Source organism: Triticum urartu, chromosome 7A, assembly GCF_056163025.1.
Source record: "Triticum urartu cultivar PI428250 chromosome 7A, HENAU_Tu73, whole genome shotgun sequence".
In the NCBI taxonomy this organism is placed as follows: domain Eukaryota; kingdom Viridiplantae; phylum Streptophyta; class Magnoliopsida; order Poales; family Poaceae; genus Triticum; species Triticum urartu.
In genome coordinates, this window is record NC_141879.1 from 588,351,536 (window position 1) to 588,370,977 (window position 19,442).

The following is a 19,442-nucleotide window of genomic DNA, read 5'->3' on the forward strand; positions in this document are numbered from 1 at the left end:
AAATTCCCTTACTGAATATGAGCCCAAAAGGCACAGAAGATATGATGGCAGCCATGTAAACATAGCAAGTTTTATTAACAGTTTCAGACTTGGCAGAAAACAGAGCATGGCATAAACAGAATTATGAAGGCAACTTTGGGAGCTCAAATCACTCACCACAAGGCCTTGTATGACAAAACAAGCATACCATCAGCAAGATGACATGTTCATGAAGTTAACCATGGCAAGAGCAAGTTCATAGCATGCATGGATCACTAGGAACACCCATGGAAAAATTGATTAACATGTAAACAATCTACCAGGAACATTTTATAGAAAAAGTAGAGCAAGATTAAGACATGCTAGGGCACTCCGTAATTGCAAATAGGGGAATTTATGGATAGAACATAACCATATGTACAAAACACCCTTACTGAAGATACTCAAAACAAGCATGGATCTCACTGTAGCATCATGTTTACATGGCATAAAAATAACAGCAGGGAAATGACTTAGCAAAATGCTAAGTCCCTGAAAACAGCAATATCACGAAGGCTACTTTGCATGCTTGTGCTAGTCACCGCATTGATCTCAAAAATACATGGCAAGCACCCCTGTAAATATGGCATGGCATAGATCAAAACACATGTAGAGCTCATGCCGATATGATGCACACATCAAATGTGACAAAAAGACAAATCACCCTAATACGATAAGTAGCAGCAGTAAACAATTTATCCCAATGATTTGCGCATCAAGATGGAATCAAACAAGCATATCACAATGGAATGAAATGAAGAGCATCTCCCAATGAACATTTTGATATATCATGCACATGAAACAAAGATACGGTCATGGAGTTATGGCATGAAGAACAGGGGCATAAAAAGTTGCAGGGAAAAGACTTAGAGGAAAAAACGACCTCCTAGATCTAGGGTTCTTCTTGCACGCGAACTGAGGTGGGCGCAAGCTCGCCGGAGACTTGCCGGAGTTCGTCGGGGACGGCGGTGAGGTGCCGGATCCGGGTCACCGGAGTGGGGGAGAAGGACAGGGACCCGCGGCGGAGCTTGTGCGGTCCAGGACGGTGCGGGCGGCGGGGGGAGACGCGGGACCTCCCGGTGGCCGGAGAAGAGGGCGCCGACGACCGGCGAGGCGAGCGGTGGCGGCGGGCCAGAGGAGGTGGCGCACGGGAGGATCTGGGCGGCAGAGGCGCGCGGGCCGCGCGAGGAAGTGGGCGCGGCGGCTCGACGAATCAGGAGCTGGCACGTGGCGGTGGTGAGGGCGGCGGACACGTCCGTCGGTGGGAAGAAGTGTCCGGCGGCGGCGGGGAAGAAATCTAGGGTTTGGACTGCAAGATTTGGACGGGGTGCACATATTTATACCTAGGAGGAGGTAGGAGTGTCCAAATGGAGTGTAGTTTTTGCCCACACGATCGTGATCCGACGATGGAGGACATGGAAGAGGTTTAGATGGGTTGTTGGGCCGTTTTGGAGGGACGTTGGGCTGCAACACACATAAGGCTTTTGCGGTTACCCGGTTAACCGTTGGAGTATCAAACGGACTCCAAATGGAATGAAATTTGACAGGCGGTCTACCGGTGGTGTACCAAGGCCACTTGGAAAATCTCGGTCCATTCCGAGAACGTTTAACACCCACTCACGAAAAGAGACAAAAGAGGTACGCCGGTGCACGTAGGAGTGTCAGATTGCAAAATGGACAACGGGGAAAATGCTCGGATGCATGAGATGAACACGTATGCAAATGCGATGCACATGATGACATGATATGAAATGCATGACATGAACAAAATGCAAAACGAAGACAAAACCCAACCATGAAGGGAAATCTCATAACTTAAAGCCGAAAATGGCAGAGTCGGAGTTACAAATATGGTAAGTTACATCCGGGGTGTTATATACAACCTATTCAAATGGCAGGACAACAGTTCAAACTACAGATGGTGATCAGTACTAGAACCTGTCTGCAGGTCACATCAACCGCCAAAACTATACACACCACACATTCCAGGGCAAAATTAACAGCTACCAAAATACATACAACTTATAAAGTCGATACGACAACACCTATACAACCTAAAAACCAGATCTGTTAAAACATCATCCAAATTACACGGAAAATCACCTGCATTCAACTTGTCCAGACTGGATGACGTACCCATTGAGATCTACAGACCTAAAATCTGCCGAACCAGATCTACAAGACACATGAACAAAAATTAGGGCTATGACCTATTTCAGAAATCAAGCATGCCATACAAAGCAAAACTCTTACCAGCAAACACAAAATCCGCCACGGAATCGAGTATCACTGTCGCCAACCGTTCCTTCAAGAGCAAAGGAACCCTAGCGAATCCAGCCGGAGACAGCAAGAGAGCAATAGATTAGAAATAGAGGGGAAATCTATACATAAGAGGACGCAAGGGAAGTCAATCGCAAAGCAAAAGGCGCAAACAGAGCACCCAGACCTCCACCCATGCGGTTCAACCAGCCGGCCGACGCTCCCACGGCGAAACAGGAGAAGCAACTTTTCTGCAAGAAGAGAGGAACGAAGAAGGAATCGATTTGGAGAGGGGAGCGGAGCGAAACGGGGGAGAGCAGAGTTTAAAAGGTGAGTGGGAGAAAACCGACGGCTAAAGCCCAGAACCGTGGCGAAGCCCACTATCTTCGGGTAGTTACCACAGATAATAGAAAGAATTAAATACAATAAAAGAATTAATATAGAGGGAGAAAACAAACGGCTAAAGTACAAATAATAACTCACAACAGTACAATAAAAATTATCAAAAAGTACAAATGAAATAATAATTCATAAGGGTGCTGGTTTTTCCCCTAAAAATAAAGATAAGATAACGGGGGCAAGTCATGTTACGGACTCGCCTCCGCATGCAACGTCGTGGCAGGCCGCATCGTCGCCTGCTACGGCTCGCTCCCGGCTCGGCCTCGCGCTAACATGGCAGTGCACTCGTTTGACAGGCGCAGTGCGGTTATTCTGTTTCCCCCACACACCCCTGAAGATAGATAATGGGGCAAGTCCATACAAGGAAGATGTGTCAGTACAACTATGCCCCTTAGTGCGGTACGGGGGGCAAGTCATGTTACGGAATCGCCTCCACATGCGACGCCGCGGCACGCCGCGTCGTCGCCCGCTACGGCACGTTCCTCGCTCGGCCTCACCGGGGTGGGGGTCCCACGCTAACGCGACACTGCACTCATTTGACAGGCGCAGTGCGATTATTCTGCCCCCCCCACACGCACCCACACACACCTAAAGATAGATAGTGGGGGCAAGTCCATACAAGGAAGAAGTGTCAGTACAACTATGCTCCTCGGTGCGGTGCGGTGCGGGGGCAAGTCATGTTACGGACTCGCCTCCGCATGCGCCGCCGCGTCGTCGCCTGCTATGGCTCGTTCCTCGCTCGGCCTCGCCGGGATGGGGGAGGGGGGTCCCGACCCCCCCCTCTCCCCCGGCTCGGCCTCGCGCTAACGTGGCAGTCCGCTCGTTTGACAGGCGCAGTGCAGTTATTCTGCCCCCCTCCTCCCACACACACCCACACACCCCTAAAGATAGATAATGGGGGCAAGTACATACAAGGAAGATGTGTCAGTACAACTATGCCCCTCGGTGCAGTGCGGTGTCGTGCGAGGGCAAGTCATGTTACGGACTCGCCTCCGCATGCGACGCCACAGCACGCCGCGTCATCGCCTTCTACAGCTCATTCCTGGCTCGGCCTCGCCGTGATGGGGGAGGGGGGTCCCGACACCCCCTCCCACCCGGCTCGGCCTCGCGCTAACGCAGAAGTGCGCTCGTGTGACAGGCGCAGTGCGGTTATTTTGTCCCTCCCCACACCCACGCACCCACACACCCACACGCCCCTAAAGATAGATACTGGGGGCAAGTCCATACAAGGAAGATGTGTCAGTACAACTATGCCCCTCGGTGCGGTGCGGGGTCAAGTCATGTTACAGACTCGCTTCCACAAGCGATGCCGCAGCACGCCGCATCATCGCCTGCCACGGCTCGTTCCTAGCTCGGCCTCGCCGGGATGGGAGAGGGGGTCCCCCCCGACTCGGCCTCGCGCTAACGCGACAGTGCGCTCGTTTGACAGGCGCAGTGCGGTTATTCTATGTCCCCCCCACACACACGCACCCACACACCTCTAAAGATAGATAATGGGGGCAAGTCCATACAAGGAAGATGTGTCAGTAAAACTATGCCCCTCGGTGCGGTGCGGTGCAGGGGCAAGTCATGTTACGGACTCGCCTCCGCATGCGACGCCGCGGCCCGCCGCATCGTCGCCTGCTACGGCTCGTTCCTGGCTCGGCCTCGCCGGGATGGGGGAGGGGTCAACCCCCTCCCCCCTGGCTCGGCCTCGCACTAATGCGGCAGTGCGCTTGTTTGACAGGCGCAGTGTGGTTATTCTGTTTCCCCCACACGCACGCACACACCCCTAAAGATAGATAATGGGGGAAAGTACATACAAGGAAGATGTGTCAGTACAACTATGCCCCTCGGTGCGGTGCGGTGCGGGGGCAAGTCACGTTACGGACTCGCCTCCGCATGCGACGCCGCGGCATGCCGCGTCATCGCCTGCTACGACTCGTTCCTAGCTCGGCCTCGCCGGGATGGGGGAGGGAGGTCCCGACCCTCCCTCCCCCCGGTTCGGCCTCGCGCTAACGCGGCAGTGCGCTCGTTTGACAGGCACAGTGCGGTTATTCTGTTTCCCCCCCCACACACACGCACCCACACATCCCTCAAAATAGATAATGGGGGCAAGTCCACACAAGGAAGATGTGTCAGTACAACTATGCCCCTCGGTGCGGTGCGGGGGCAAGTCATGTTACGGACTCGCCTCCGCATGCGACACCGCGGCACGCCGCGTCGTCGCCTGCTACGGCTCGTTCCTGGACGGCCTCGCCGGGATGGGGGAAGGGTCCCGACCCCCCCCCCCCCGGCTCGGCCTCGCGCTAACACGGCAGTGCGCTCGTTTGACAGGCGCAGTGCGTATATTCTGTCCCCCCCCCACACACGCACCCACACACCCCTAAAAGATAGATACTGGGGGCAAGTACTAGTTTCAAAACAGAACAAAAGAGAAAAAAATGAAAATAGTATCAGTCCAAGTTACTGGTGGAGTCAAGTACTAGATTCAAAACAAACAAAAAAAGAAAAAATTGACCACCCAAGGACCGGCGCATGTGGCACCCCGGCTCGAGAAAACCGGAATGCCCCGTATTCCAGCCCAGAGATCAAGGTGAAGTCTTCTGGAATACGGCACTACTTAGTATAGAACAAACCATCTCTCTATTACAACACGAATATGAATACAAGGGTTCCGATATTACAATGAATAACATCGGCACGACGACACTACGCCAACCACGGTTGCTCTATACAAGCAGCATAACAACTCGAAGCAGCAGAACAACTACTGGTAGCAGAACAACGAACGGCGATGATGGACTCCAATCCGCAGGGACTCTGGCTGGAACGTTTATCCTAGCTCATGAACACGGGAACAACACCAAACAAGCAACCAATCCAGGCACGACCTGCAAACTGGCATGACGCGCCAGGTCAGTACACTGAATGTACTTGCAAGCTCACAATAACCAGAAGCAGTCAATACAGACAACAGCATGGCAATTACAGGTTAATCAGGAATTATCATGAGATCATCAGAAAAACATGGCATGAACATAATACTTCTAGAACAATATGATCATGGCCAACACTTGGTCTAAAACAGTGATCCGGCGATCACAACCATGACCAATACCTGGCCTCAAACGGTGATCCTTCCGGCAATCACAACCAACTTATCTCGTCATCTAACCGGGGTTGTTATTAAGCACATTATTATTATTATTATTATTATTATTACTGTTGACTCATAGTGTGACTGACACGAACTGGGCCCTTATCCGCGGGCATGGCTATCAATAGATTTAATATACACTCTGAAGAGGTTAGTACACTATAACCACACTACGAAACCCATGACCTCGTACTCCCATTCGGGTGGACCAACGGCGTTCCGACAAAACCGATCTACTGCCATGACACTCTCCCGGCCACTCCAACTCACTCCTCACTGGGCTAGTCCTGGGTGGCCCCATGTCTACCAAAGACACAACAACCACCATGGTGGCCAAACATAAACGGTCCCAAACGGGGACCTGGATCCATAACAACAACAATGGGCACACAAGGTTATGGCTGCTTATCGGTCCAGGGTACTACGCGCCCATAACCTTCCCTCTTTGGAGGCACCAGTGAGAGGCACGACAATTGACCCAATTAGGACCTTCCCATAAAAGTAAGCGTGGTTGCACTGGTCAGTTCGATATGGTGGCACCATGACTCAGCGAATAGTTGTTCAAGTTCAATTTAATCCGGTTAAACTTGAATGCAATATGCTGAGCCATGATAAAATAACATGATGCACTTACAATGCATGAGCATGATAACAACATAAGCACGGGTGCAACATAACTATCCACCATATCAACAATGAATCATCTCCAACTGAGCATGGCATGATGACGAGCATGAATATTACCAGTACAACACTACCCATAGCATAACAGGACCATTATCATCAACAATAAGTACCATGCAAGAACATAACAACAATGCCATCATGCAAGCATTTAACCAACTGGATGCAATGGAACATGCATAACAACGGTACTCGGGACAGACAACAGTCATGCACCGAAGACCATCACCAACATCAACATGTACTACTAGCACGCACAAGCATATGAAAGGAATACTAACAACTAGCAGGTCATGACAACCAGGTGCATAACAACATAGCAAGAAAGTAAACACTAATCCAGAAGCATTACTGAAACAATGATAACCATATTTTAAACAAGCAAACATTTAATAGATATTTAAGTTGTAAACCATGGCTACTGCAAGACTATCAGACAAGTGGGTATTGTGGCTTGCCTGGGGTGACGGAGACTCCAGGAAGAAGTGCGGTGAAGCCGCAGAACAAAACGTCGGACGGTTTTCTCTCGGAGGGGGCTCAATCGGAGTTACGGTTGTGGAGTTATGAGGTGTCGAAGATCAGGGACCAATCTGTGAAGATTTTATCACCAATGGGTCCTCTGGGAAATACGTTTCCACTTGCCATGTGGGATGGAGGGGGTGAGACACTGGCGTGTGGGGCCCAGGGAGCAGGGGAGGGGCCAGCGCTCGTGTCTTCTTCCTCCCGTGCTCGTGCCTTAATCGGGACAGAGGAGCGAGGATAGGGAGGAGGGACGCCAGGGCCGGCCGGCTCAAGCGGCCTCCGGTCGAGCTGAGGCCACCAGCGGGCGCGGGGCGGTGCGCCGCTCCCTCCTGGAGCACCAGCAGCGCTGGGGAGAGGCAGGGGCGATGGTGGCTCACTGGGACAAGGGCGAAGGCGGTGGATCCAGCGATGAGCTCGGCCAAATCCGGCCACCCCCAGGCGAGCAAAGACCACCAATGGGTTCGTGGAGACGAGGCGGTCCCGCTCAGAGGTAGAAGGAGCTCCGGGGAGGAGTGGAGAGGAGGGGAGGCCGCGGCGACGGAGGAAGTTACAGAGAGCTCGAGCGGTGGAGGTGCTCGGCGAGCAAGGCGCTCCGGCGAGGGGAAAGTGGGCAGGGCGACTCGTGATGGTGTGGGGGAGGCAGTGGACAACACCAGGGGAGGGGAGGAGGCTTGTCTTGGCCGGAATCATGCCGAGGCCGAGGCGGCCATGGTGGACAGAGGCGAACTCCGGCGAGATGGGATGATCCTGGTGACCAAATGAGGCTCTAGAGCATCACTAGCGAGCTCGAGCAGTGCTCTAATGGAGGTCAGAGGCTGGGCATGGCACGAGCACTGTTCTAGCGGCGCATTGATGGCGAACCACGACGAAGCAGCGATGCAGGGCGATGCAGTCGAGCACAGGCGAGCTCTAGGACATGAATGGAGGTCGAGACAAGGAGGGAGGAGATGAGAATAGTGGCCGGAACAAGCCAGAGCACGCGTTCAGCCATGACGCAAGCGTGATCACCACGCGCACTGGCCCAAGCGGCGCTTTTTGGTGTGGCCGACCATGTCCAGTAGATAGACCGTCGTGCCCTCAGTCAAAATGCGGAAATAAATCGGTCCAGGGGCAAAGAAGAGATTTGCACTTAGCTCCAAAGTAAACCAGTAAGAAGGTGTTTGTGAAAGAGTTTGGCAGAGAGGGGTTAAACCATCTAGGTATCGTGGTAAAGAGTTTGTCTGGCGATGATCACACACTAAGGTGATGCTAATCACCAAAAATCAGACTAAGAAGAGGAGTTTTGATGAGGGTAGCTGTAGAAAGTGCAAAATTGGCCAGAATTAGGGATTTGGATGATACACACACATACTTGATTCTCATGAGCTGAAATTTGGCAGAGAGGGGTTATATGATGGTATGAAGCTGCTGTGAAAGTTTCATGCCATTTGGAAATACCAAAGTGGCACTTGCTTCACAAAGCTTCATTCTGGACAGAAACTTGGAAAAATTGCATAGGGCAATTGGACTAGCTAATTGAGCTAAAAATTGGTGGAGGGAGTTTATACGGATTTAAGAATGCCTTGGAAACTTTTCAGCTTAAATGAAGCAATATAAAATATAGTTACTTCACAAACTGAAAATCTGACCAGAAACTAAGATTTGGAGCTGGGCTCACATAGATGAGATACATGAGCTCATATTTGGTGGATAGTTATTATTTGACCATAGGAAGGACCTTGCGAAATTTCAACTCATTTGGATATGCCTAGCTTGTACTTGCTTCACAATCACTTCCCTCAGACAGGAACTTTGAAAAATTGCTCAGGCATATTTACTAGGCAAATTGAGTTGAATTTTGGGATGAGGAAATTATTTGGACAGAAAAGGATTTCCAAGAAGTTTGGATTAAATTGGGCAAAGACAAATGGCACTTGCTTCACAATGTGCCATTTAGGACAGAATAGGAAATGAATTTATTGAGCATGATGGGAAACATGGCCAATGATATATTTTGCCATATTTGAGGGAGATATTACCCAAAAAAATTATTATAATTATTTGGGAATTTTAGGAGTGACATAAATATAGGTTGCTTCACAACCTAGGGTTTTAAGGGTTATTCCTTTATCAGAAAAGGAATATTCCCAACAAAAGAATTCTGGGTTAGGTCAAGAATGGAAATGACATGATCTTGGGATGATGAAGAGGGTGACAAGCCACTATAAAACCTAGGAAGACATGATCTTCCTAAGTTTTAGAACCACATAGCCACAGAAAAGCAAATCAAAACAGGAAATCCAAGAAAATCGAAGGAAAAAAGAAAAGGGCAAAAATCCAGGCTGTTACAAACCTTCCCCCCTTAAAGAAATCTCATCCTCGAGATTTGGTTGCTCAGGGTTAAATAATCTTTCTGACTTGAAGAAACTATTTCAAACTCAAGTTTCTTTTATTCATCCTTCTATAATATTTCCACTGAATTGGACCTAAGTGACTGTCTTAATGTGGGGTGGTTTGCTTCGCCGTATCTGACATTCTGACAGGACATACGTCATATGTTCCTATTTATACTGACTCAAATTTTCTTTCATATCTGTTGGCTAAGCTAGCATCCGAAATATTATTTTTACGGACATACTTGTCCTTCTTGATATTGATCCTTGCTGGAAATGTTATTCTAGTATCGAGTACCGAGAATATTCCACGGAGTTGGGGAACATATCTTCTCGTGGAACAAAGAATCTTTTCTATCCAGGCATCGGATTCCTCGAATATAGGCATGCCTTCTGGTTCCAAAACAGTGATGTGGATCATATCTGTTTTGCTAACGGATGCTGACATCTTGCAGGAGTTCCTGACTTATCTTGACTAGCTTCATAGTCTTGAGTATCCAAGGTGTACCAAGGGTTTGAATCTCGCTTGTCGTGACTGATAGAAAAATGCACCATCTCCTAATGATAAGATTTACAGACTTGACTGGCGGTGATCTTGGCAAAGAACCCCATCCACACAGGCTATTGTTTTAATTGCTTCCCATATGCGAGAGATAACAATCCTCAAAGTATATGTTTTCACACCGATTCTTCATTTTTGCCAGTATCTCCCTGGGAATAACAGTCTGTGCGATGCTCCATCGCGGGTGTTGAGGTCAATATATTGATCTGTCCATGAGTCTGACCGGACAGACTCGGGTATTTAATGCTAACAGTTCTGAGCATACTATGGACTGAGCTGGTTGCCTCACTATGAGGTCCTTACCAAAAGGAGTATACCTCTTGGGTGGATCTTTGCTTGGGTTTGCCGTGGAATAAGACGGACTTGGGCATCCACATTTTCCACATAATAACCGGCATACCTGTATTGATGGTCTTGCTCTTTCACTATTACTTTCTTCATCTGGATCCTCAACTTAAAGAGCGTGGCCTTATATGTATCCTTAATTATTTTCGCGGCCTTGAATACTGTTACGTACAATATCTGGCAATCATACCTTGGTCTGGTTCATGTTTTGAGCCTTGGTATATTTATCCGGCTCATGTGTGGTTATATAGATCTCAATACTGTTGTGGATTATGCCAGACAGTGACATGGTTAATAACATCATATTGTTGGATGTGCGGGACTGATCTTCATAATCACTGCCAAGATTATTGTCTCAATGTTGTCTTTCCTTCAAGACTTATTGATTATGGCATCATCCACTGGTTTTTGTTTCTTGAATAACGGGTGAGGTTATCGGATGTGTACCGTGAATTCTTCCTTGTGCGAGAGACTTGCACGGACTTGGCACCATACTGAATGAACTAATATCTGATTCTTGAGGCATACCTCTGACCGGTTTTTGTTTCAGACTAACTATTGCAGATCTGCCACTTGGAAAACACTGCCATATGCTGACAATTCATAATTTAATGTCTTGTACTAGTGTCGTACTGAAGAAGATTGGGCAGCTAGCGTTTGGAAACTAGCGAGATATCATGCTCATAAGACTGGATGGCATATGCTCGAAGCCTTCGGTGGATAACTTTTTGAGGAAAAATGGGGTACCGTACCTCATAAGCTTCCCCCTTAAAGATTTTGCTAGGGAAGACTCGGTACCTTATGATAGAAGCTTTTGCAGTATTTTATCGAGAAGACTGAATATCTTGCATGGGAATCCATTCATACCCTATCGATGCAGACTGGGAACCTTGCCTTTGTATACTTCGTCAATAAATTGTGGAGAAGGACGGGACTGATTTTCTTGGTGAATGGAGTGACATATATGTATTTTTGTCAGTCCGGCGGCTGATTGTTTGTATGGCAAGAATTGTCTGACTGTCCTTACTGAATTCAATGTGCATTTGGACTGACTTCTGGGTGTCGCAATGTTTTAATTTTGCCTTACAGCAGATTCAATCAATATGCATAGCCCATGCCTTTGAATTGAAATGCACGGTTGATCCAATCTTGTCCCCTTTCTGATTTAATCTTTGCTGCGATAAAGTGTATCTCTGATAGGTACTTGTTGCTGAAAGTCTGATCAAAATACAATTTGTATCCGAACGGATGTCTGCAATACAATGCTGTCGGCTGAAAACTCATTGCTTTTAACTGAATTTCTTGGTGTGTATCTGTACTGCTTACAGCTCCTTCTGATCCGGTGTCGCTCGAGGAATCATTTCCATAAGGGGGTAACACCGAGGATTCAAAACAAAGAAGCACGAGAAAACGATTTATTGCAACAAAGCACACAGCAAACAAGCTACAAAGCTGCTCCACACAGGCACACACAAGAATGATGCTACATCAGATGCACAAACACTACACGAAGGATTACATCCTACGCTTGAGCAAACGCTCGTGAATTGACGAGGAAGTAGCGAGTGGAACCGCTGACTCTGAAACTCCGGATGGACGAGGCGGAGGAGTTGGAGAAGCTGGCGGAGACTGAGGTAAAGCGACACTAAGCAATCTCCTGGCCCGAATGGCGTCTCGGACTAACTCAGAAATAAGAAGACACTCGGCCGTCATGTAACGAGACATGGTGAGGATAGCCGGGTCATCTGGAGGGTTGACGGAGGGAAATTGGATTCGTCTAGGATTCTTGACGATGGCGGGATAATATTCATAAGCACGGTTCTCTTGCACCATGCTCTCTTGATGACGAAGACCAGTGACTCCTGCCATTGCGGCAAGCTGAACGGCACACTCAGGAGTAGCGCCGTAACCACAGTGGAAACGGTAGGTGCTCTTACCGACAGTCAGAGCTGACAGATGAACATGAGCAACATATTCCCGAATTCTTCCTCCAGCAGAAAACTGGAATACTTGATAATGAGGTGGATCTCCGAGGGGGTAAATACTATGCCACATGTCGCCAAGGAGGGCGGCAAAGCTGAGAGGTGCAGGAGTGGGACTGAACTCAATAGGAACAGCACCGGGAGCTAAGGGAAGGGCACTAAACTCATGGAAGTTGACCGCCATCTATGCATGAAATAGGGGTTAATGATAACTGAAATAAGACTATATGCAGCAAACAAATGCAACAACCAAATGCAGCAAGCAAGGGCAACAACCAGACCCTATACTACCGTTTTCTAACGTTCCAGCTGACTAGGATGCTCTACAGCCAGACCTGCTCTGATACCAAGCCTGTGGCACCCCAGCTCAGAGAAAACCGGAACGCCCCGTATTCCAGCCCAGAGATCGAGGTGAAGTCTTCTGGAATACGGCACTGCTTAGTATAGAACAAACTAGCTCTCTATTACAACACGAATATGAATACAAGGGTTCCAATATTACAGTGAATAATATTGACACGGCGATACTACGCCAACCACGGTTGCTCTATACAAGCAGCATAACAACTCGAAGCAGCGGAACAACTACTGTCAGCAGAACAACGAACGACGATGATGGACTCTAATCCGCAGGGACTGTGGCTGGAACGTTTATCCTAGCTCGCGAACACGGGAACAACACCAAACACGCAAGCAATCCAGGCACGACCTGCAAACTAGCATGACATGCCAGGTCAGTACATTGAATGTACTTGCAAGCTCATAATAACCAGAAGCATTCAAGACAGACAACAATATGGCAATTACAGGTTAATCAGGAATTATCATGAGATCATCAGAAAAACATGGCACGAACATAATACTACTAGAACAATATGATCATGCATGAACAACATGAACATAATACTGCTAGAACAATATGATCATGGCATGAACAACATGAACATAATACTGCTAGAACAATAGGGGCATGACATGAACATATAAATCTGACGATACCAACATGCAACATGATGACACTACATGCATCATTTATTCTTTTCGGGTTACCTCGTAACCAAACGGTGATCCTTCCGGTGATCACAACCATGACCAACACTTGGTCTCAAACAATGATCCTTCCGGCGATCACAACCATGACCAATACTTGGCCTCAAACGGTGATCCTTCCAGCGATCACAACCAACTTATCTCCTCATCGAACCTGGGTTGTTATTAAGCACATTATTATTATTATTATTATTATTACTGTTGACTCATAGTGTGACCGACACGAACTGGGCCCTTATCCGCGGGCACGGCTATCGATAGATTTAATATACACTCTGCAGAGGTTAGTACACCGTACCCACACTACAGAACCCATGGCCTCGTACTCCCATTCGGGTGGACCAATGCCGGCTACTCCAACTCACTCCCCACTGGGCTAGTCCTGGCTGGCCCCGTGTCTACCAAAGACACAACGACCACCGTCGTGGCCAAACATAAACGGTCCCAAACGGGGACCCGGATCCATAACAACAACAATGGGCACACAAGGTTATGGATGCTTACCGGGCCAGGGTACCGCACGCCCATAACCTTCCCTCTTTGGAGGCACCAGCGACAGGCATGACAATAGACCAAGTTAGGACCTTCCCATAAAGCTAAGTGTGGTTGCACTGGTCAGTTCGATATGGTGGAACCATGACTCATCCAACAGTTGTTCAAGTTCAATTTAATCCGGTTAAACTTGAATGCAATATGTTGAGCCATGATAAAATAACATGATGCACTTACAATGCATGACCATGATAACAACATAAGCACGGGTGCAACATAACTATCCACCATATCAACAATGAATCATCTCCAACTAAGCATGGCATAATGACGAGCATGAATATTACCAGTACAACACTACCCATAGCATAACAGGACCATTATCATCAACAATAAGTACCATGCAAGAACATAACAACAATGCCATCATGCAAGCCTTTAACCAACTGGATGCAATGGAACATGCATAACAACGGTACTCGGGACAGACGGCAGTCATGCACCGAAGACCATCACCAACATCAACATGTACTACTAGCACGCATAAGCATATGAAAGGAATACTAACAACTAGCAGGTCATGACAACCAGGTGCATAACAACATAGCAAGAAAGTAAACACTAATCCAGAAGCATTACCGAAACAACGATAACCATATTTTAAACAAGCAAACATTTAATAAATATTCAAGTTGAAAACCATGGCTACTACATGACTTTCATGCAAGTGGGTCTTGTGGATTTCCTAGGGTGACGGAGACTCCAGGAAGAAGTGCATTGAAGCCGCAGAACAAAACGTCGGACGGTTTTCTCTCGGAGGGGGCTCAATCGGAGTTATGGTTGCGGAGTTATGAGGTGTAGAAGATCAAGGACCAATCTGTGAAGATTTTATCACCAATGGGTCCTCTGGGAAATATGTTTCCACTTGCCACGTGGGATGGAGGGGGTGAGACACTGGCGCATGGGGCCCAGGGAGCAGGGGAGGGGCCAGCGTTCATGTCTTCTTTCTCTCGAGCTCGTGCCCCGATCGGGACAGAGTAGCGAGGACAGGGAGGAGGGACGCCGGGGCTGGCCGGCTCAAGCGGCCTCCGGCCGAGCCGAGGCCACCGACGGGCACGGGGCGGTGCGCCGCTCCCTCCTGGAGTAGTAGCAGTGCCGGGGAGAGGCAGGGGCAACGGCAGCTCGCTGGGACAGGGGCGAAAGCGGCGGACTCCGGCGACGAGCTCGGCCAAATCTGGCCACCCCCGAGCGAGCAAAGACCACCTACGGGTTCATGGAGACGAGGCGGTCCTGTTCAGAGGTAGAATGAGCACCGTGGAGGAGTGGAGAGGAGGGGAGGCTGCGGCGACAGAGGAAGTTACAGAGAGCTCGGGCGGTGGAGGTGCTCGGCGAGCAAGGCGCTCCGGCGAGGGGAAAGTGGGTGGGGCGACTCGTGGTGGTCTGGGGGAGGCAGTGGACAACACCAGGGGAGGGGAGGAGGCTTGTCTTGGCCGGAATCATGCCGAGGCCGAGGCGGCCATGGTGGACAGTGGCGAACTCCAGCGAGATGGGGCGATCCTGGTGACCAAATGAGGCGAGGGAGAGATGGGTGAGCTGCGGGAGGACTCGTGGCACGCTTATATAGCCGAGGGGAAGGCTCTGGAGCATCACTAGCGAGCTCGAGCAATACTCTAATGGAGGTCAGAGGCTGGGCATGGCACGGGCACTGTTCTAGTGGCACATTGATGGCGAACCACGACGAAGTAGCAATGCAGGGCGATGCAGTCGAGCACGGGCGAGCTCCAGGACATGAATGGAGGTCGAGACGAGGAGGGAGGAGACGAGAAAAGTGGCCAAAACAAGCCAGAGCACGCGTTCAGCCATGACGCAAGCGTGATCACCACGCGCACTCGCGCAAGCGGTGCTCTTTGGCGTGGCCGACCATGTCCAATAGATAGACCGTCGTGCCCTCAGTCAAAATGAGGAAATAAATCGGTCCAGGGGCGAAGAAGAGATTTGCATTTAGCTCCAAAGTAAATCTGTAAGAAGGTGTTTGTAACTCGCTATGGTTAAACTAGCTAGGTAACATGGTAAAGAGTTTCTCTGGCGATGATCACACACTAAGGTGATGCTGATCATCAAAAATCAGACTAAGAAGAGGAGTTTAGATGAGGGTTGCTGTAGAAAGTGCAAAACTGGCCAGAATTAGGGATTTGGATGATACACTCACATACTTGATTGTCATGAGCTGAAATTTGGCAGAGAGGAGTTATATGATGGTATGAAGCTACTGTAAAAGTTTCATGCCATTTGGAAATACCAAAGTGGCACTTGCTTCACAAAGCTTCATTCTGGACAGAAACTTGGAAACATTGCATAGGGCAATTGGATTAGCTAATTGAGCTAAAACTTGGTGGAGGGATTTTATATGGATCGAAGAATGCCCTGGAAAATTTTCAGCTTAAATGAAGCAATATAAAATATAGTTGCTTCACATACTAAAAATCTGACCAGAAACTAAGATTTGGAGCTGGGCTCACATAGATGAGTTACATGAGCTCATATTTCGTGGAGAGTCATTATTTGATCATAGGAAGGACCTTGCAAAATTTCAACTCATTTGGTATGCCTAGCTTTTACTTGCTTCACAATCACTTCCCTCAGACAGCAACTTTGAAAAATTGCTCTGGCATATTACTAGGAAAATTGAGTTGAATTTTGGCATGAGGCAACTATTTGGACAGAAAAAGATGTCCAAGAAGTTTGGGTTGAATTGGGCAAAGATAAATGGCACTTGCTTCACAATGTGCCATTTAGGACAGAATAGGAAATGAATTTCTTGAGCATAATGGGAAACATGGCCAATGATATATTTTTCCATATTTGAGGGAGATATTACCCAAACAATTGATGAAAATTATTTGGGAATTTTAGGAGTGACATAAATATAGGTTGCTTCACAACCTAGGGTTTTAAGGGTTATTCCTTTATCAGAAAAGGAATATTCCCAACAAAAGAATTCTGGGTTAGGTCAAGGATGGAAATGACATGATCTTGGGATGATGAAGAGGGTGACAAGCCACTATAAAACCTAGGAAGACATGATCTTCCTAAGTTTCACAACCACATATCCACGAAAAAGCAAATCAAAACATGAAATCCAAGAAAATCGAAGGAAAAAGAAAAGGGCAAAAATCCGGGCTGTTACAGCGCATGCCCTGACGATGCTAGATACTTGAACTCGAGCCACGCGGGCGAATCGCTAGTAATCCGCACAACGCAGGGGTTGCCATCGAGGGCCCACAGGTCATGAGAGAGAGCGAGCATCGTGTATAAGCGCTCAGGTAAGTATTCAGAGGAGTTCGACCGATGAGCCTCGGTTGCGCTTATAAACAGGTCTAGAGCCCCATCGACTAGCAAGGTGGGACTAAACCCATAGCGCACGCGCACAGCCCCGCGGGTGAGCTATCTGGGCCGAAAACAACGACTCAGGCGGATGGCCCAACACAGTACTTCGCCCCATTACAAAATTTTAGCCGATCACACACGATAAAAAAATGCAGATAATTATAAAATAACGTCACAAGAAATCAGTTCAAAAACGAAATAATGTAAAAAGTTCAAACACATCTTAATTGTAAGAACTAAGAAAATAAAAATAAAATATATATTTTGGAAAATTAAACGTAGAAGATTGTAAATAAAAGTTCGGAAACAAAATTATGAAAAGTTCAACTACTACAATTCATAAGGTTCAGGTAAAAAAGTACTTTGCAGCAAAGATTAAAATCTGCTAATTTTAAAAAATACTAGAACTATCATTATACAACTTTAAAGAGAAAAAATGTGCTCCAAAATTCATGTAAAAATGTAAGAAAAAAATGTTATACAACAAGCAAATTTGATTGGTAATTGACACCCTAAAATAGTTCAGTACTATCATTAACAGAATGTAAGTTCAGCAAACTCAAAACCCAAAAAGGGGTTCTACAAAAATCTTCAGCGTATAGTTCCGTCTGTGAGCTATGTACATGAAAATATCCCAGTCAAAATAAAGGATGCCCATCAGTTCAACTATAGAATTGTTCCAGTACTAATATAAAGAATATATAAATAAAATAGTTATACTTGAGCAAAACAATAGGAAAAGCATTACATAAGTTGTTCCAAACCATCTGATAATACCATAGAATTCAATCATCTCACATGCAAATGTTTTAAAGAAAAAATACTGCAACATAATAAAACACACACAAATCTCACAACCGGCATCATTTGCCACATTTAAACCTACATAACATAAATTCTGAACGTCAGAGAGTCATCTTCCCTGGAGAACATAACCATAACCATATCACCATCCTCAAATCCCGACTCTGCGACGAACTCCTTCCACCCAGTAGTTAGGTTGATGCAACCATCAAAGTCGATGTGGTAGGCAAATTCCATCAACTGATACCCATTTTGTCTGAAGTCTCCATCTTCACTACACCGAAACTAGGAGCAACAATCCTGATCCTGGGTGACATTTTCTGCAAATGGGCACGGGAGTACAAAACAAAAGTGAACACATGACATAACTGAATTTTTACACAGATATAGGAACGGTTTGCATAAAAACTGAAAAGAAAAAATATGAACCAAAACAATAACACAAAACTAACTAGTCATGTGAACTGACTAAACTAAAGAAATATACATATCAATACACCTACAGTAAAAACATCTGACAAAACACAGATCAAGGATTATACAGAAATGGATAAAATATTGTTAAGTAATGAACAAATACACCCAGAAATGCCTATTGTTAAATTCTGACAAAACCAAATAAGAAATATAGACAAACTATTCATAAAACTAAAATACAGATTCAGTCCATGGAATTCAAAAAAGATACCTACAAAAAAGTAGAAAACAAAATGAATAGAAACACATACCCATGATTCCTTCAAGTCACCAACCGTCAGCCGACAAACATATGGTGCATGAAACCCATGGTTGTTGTACAGCAGACAAGAAAGATGCCCACGACATTGAGTCTGAGTGAGCTCCAAACCAGATTCATACACACAGCCGTCAGCTATGTGCGCCATCTTTGCCAGGCATCCGCATGAACAATCCTCCATGGAACACACAGGAATAGGGAAGAAAACAATAGAGAGAAAAGGGAGGAACCTAGATCTGATTCTGGAAGAAGGAAGAAAAGGGAGGGGAGACTGGGCCACACACCACACATAGATGGATAGAATTTATAGCCAGGGAGACTTGCAGGTTATAAAAATAATAAATAGGCAGGTGGGCAGCAAGCTGGTAGGAAATAGTTATTATACAAGCCATGCAACATTTGACCGCTAATCAGTTCAACTTCAGATAAACAAGTAGTTCAAATAATGCACATGTCAAAACATATGCAGATAAAACAACACATTCAGGGATAAAAATAGTTGAATTCATTTAGTCATTCAAACATCTGCTCCCTCACAACAAAAATCTTAAAAACATAATATTCACTACTTCAGTCATAACGATCAAAGAAATGCTACCATTTAGGCCCTATTTGGTTCGGCTATGGATTTCTAAAAGCAGTTGTGAAAAATCTGTTGTGGAAAACGGCTGTCGAAAATCTGATGTGAAAA